Consider the following 3319-nt stretch of genomic DNA (forward strand, 5'->3'; position numbering starts at 1 on the left):
TTGTTTAATGTCCACTCAGGTTTTGGATGTCTTGGATCCACATATTAATGCCTCAATCTGCTTCCCTACCCAGAAGTCGGAGTGGCGTGCTGTCAGGGTAGCTTTCTATGAGCTTGCTCGCATGCCCAATGTGCTGGGGGCCATAGATTGCACACACGTTCAGCTGAGATCACCTAGGGGCCGTCAATATATATATACTAATAGACATATGGCCCAATCCACTAATGTCCAGGTGGTCTGTGATGCAAAATAAAAAATGATGAGTGTTGTTGCAGGTTACCCTGGTGGCTGCCATGACTCCTTCATCCTCAGTCAGTCATCGCTCTTCGATAAATTTGAGGACGGACAAATGCCTGATGGCTGGCTGCTGGGTATGTTTTAAATGTGTTGTGTGTAAACTGTGTATGTCTTTTAACAACAAACTCCATTTTTGACTTGGGTAATGAATAATCTTACAAATGTACTAATGTTGACTATATCTGTTTTTCAGGTGATGGTGGTTACGGCTGCTACTCTTGGCTCCTTACTCCATTGTCCCAACCTGATTCTCCTGCTGAACACAGTTACAATCATGCACATAAGGCTACGCGGAATGTGATAGAAAGATGTTTTGGTGTGCTGAAATCTAGGTTTCGGTGTCTGGATAAATCTGCAGGCCTTTTGTTGTATAGTCCCTCAAAGGTGACTAGGATTGTGTTCTGCTGCTGTTTTCTCCATAATCTGTGTTTAAGTCAACATCTGGCACATGATGAGGGAGAAAGCAGTCAGCAAGCAGAGGAGTTAGAAACATCTGGTGACAGTGTGAGTACAGATGTAGGGAGGCAGGTACGGCAAGAAGTGATTCAGCGGTATTTTTCGGGTAAGTTTTTGTTGGATGTAATTATCCTTGACTAAACACTTTGCAATACAAACAATTGTGTGTTTTGTTACTTACTGTTTGTTGTTTATAGTGGTGTTTACATTGTAGTTAGTTTATGTTATCAATACATTGTCATTCATTTCCCCAAGAAAAACATACATACATACATAGCAGCTTCTATAATGTTTGAGACGGACACAGGAAGTTGTGTGTTTGCCTAAAAATTTTATTTATTGCGTTACACAAATGTTTTTTTTGTATTATTTTTTGCGCTTGTGTGTGCTGGGTGCTGTGCTTTGTGCTGGCTCACTGGCACGTGCTCGGGAGGATCGCCGAACAGGGGAGGTTACTGGCGTTTGGCTAGGGGTCGTGGTTCCAGAGCTGGAGGTCACTTGTTGTGCTGCCATCAATGATATGTTGTTGCTTAAATTATTTATGCTGGCATTCAGTTGTGTGTTGGTTGCAGTGTGGCTGGCTACAATCCGGGATAAAGACTCATTCACAACCTGGTTGTGCTGTATTAGTTGTATGAGTGTTTGGTGCTGGCGCTGTTGCTCATCAATGATGCGCGTTAAATGAGCCAGCATTTGGTTGTTGTCTGCCCGTATTTGCTCCATAGATGTTGCGATTTGGCCTACTTGGACAATCAGTCTGCCCGAGTTGCGACTAATGCGCGGTAGATGATGGGGCAGACTGGCAAGGTGTTGGGTATGTGCGGTCAGGCTGGCATTGCTTTGGGTCTGTTGGCTTGTCCAACTGGACCAAAAGTCATCTGGAATTTGTGGCTGGGGTGGAGCTTGGACCAGTTGTGGACTCATGGAGGCTTGGGGGATATCCTGCGGCTGTATTGGCTGGCTCGGGTCAACAGGTGTTAGTTGCAGTGTGAATGTTGCCTGTTGGTCTTGTCCCTGCTGGTCCACGTCGGGCATCAAGCTTGGCTCTGTATGGGGTGGCCAACATGCACTGTTTACTTTACAAATAATATATTTGCTAGTTCTAAACATTTCTACATTCCTAATACTCCATTATTTTTGTATTTTGAGTTGTGTTTTTAAACTTAAAATTTATTTGGTTTCCAAACACATATATACCATCACAGGCGTGCACATAGACTGACTTGCGTAATCCTCACCTAACTACCTCCCCTCCACAGCATTACAGTGTTCTGTCACCTCCCCTGTCCAGGATATAGACTGCTTACCTGGATAGTCCAGAGGAGCGGAGCAAGTAAGCAGTCTACATACAGGACAGGGGAGGTGTGTGAACACTATAATGGTGTGGAGGGGGTGGTGGTGGATTTATTTCAGTCAGTAATGTGGTGTTATTTTTATGTGCACGTGTGTGGCCTAAATTTTTACAAATGTCTGTTCATTTTTAAATTTGATGTTGGCGAGAGCAACCACTAAGACATTGAAAAATTCTGCATTTGCACCTTAAAAAATTTAAGACGTAACATCACATTGGTTGTTATGGCAAACATGTAATCTCAACTACAACTCACATCATAGTAACTGTACTGTGTAGATTATTTGCTATGTGTTTACTAGTTTATGTTTTGACTCACCAGATAACTGAGGTGATCTGGGCTCATCACTCTGTGGACTCGCCAATAGTGCCTGTGGTGGCTGGGGTGAGACTGCAGAAATGCGCCGCCTGGGTGGGGAAGATGGAGCCGCAGATTCAGAGACAAGACGCCGTGTCTTACTTGGCCTCCTGGGTAAGTGCCCCGAGCCCTGTGATGGGCGCCTTAGAGGAGGGCGGCTTACAGAAGCAGAACCTATGAGAATATATAAACATTAATATTTTGTACTTCTATGTGTTTGCAGAATATGTGACTACAGTGAATTCTTACCTGCAATCCCAGCATCATCCTGAGTTGTCTGTGGCCTGTCTGGCCGGCTGGTCTGTCGGACTGTTGAAAAAGTTGAAAAAACATTATGACCATACTTTGTAAAAAAATGCTAACTGCAAAGCATTAGTGTACTGTAACCATCTTGTACGTATTGTAAATTAAACTAATTTCTGCTTAAGATCTTCGTGATTCCTTAATTTGTTATGTATATAAAAATGTACATGGTGTTGCACAAAAAAAACTGTAACATTGATGAATTATGTGTCAGATATTGCATAGATTGATTACTTGCAACTTGAACCAAAATGTAAATTAAAAGTTTGTTTACAAATCGATTTAAAAAAAAACATCATAACAAGCTGCTATTAGATACAACAGCTATGTCCAAGCAATATCTCATATTAATTATTGGAACTACACATACCAGCATGCACTGCACCTGATTTTGCATTATAAATTTAAAAAACTACAGCCAAGGCAAGATGGGAAATGCAGTTTCAAAACACAAAAACAGCTTAAGGGTGCATAGGCCTGCAATACATGACCAACAATGGGGTAAATTTACTAAGCTCCCGATTTTGACCGAGATGCCGTTTTTTCATCAAAGT

General features: G+C 42.2%; 1 long non-coding RNA gene across 1 annotated transcript; it reads right to left on the minus strand.

The window, feature by feature from the left end:
* Positions 1–1495: 1495 nt before the first annotated feature.
* On the minus strand, positions 1496–2865 carry LOC134935818 (uncharacterized). Its single transcript, XR_010180409.1, has 3 exons — positions 2712–2865; positions 2424–2636; positions 1496–1799 (listed from the first exon to the last, which is right to left on the minus strand). It is a non-coding gene; the product is annotated as an uncharacterized LOC134935818 (long non-coding RNA).
* Between the last annotated feature and the right edge of the window lie 454 nt (positions 2866–3319).

This window comes from Pseudophryne corroboree, chromosome 6, assembly GCF_028390025.1.
Source record: "Pseudophryne corroboree isolate aPseCor3 chromosome 6, aPseCor3.hap2, whole genome shotgun sequence".
In the NCBI taxonomy this organism is placed as follows: Eukaryota; Metazoa; Chordata; class Amphibia; order Anura; family Myobatrachidae; genus Pseudophryne; species Pseudophryne corroboree.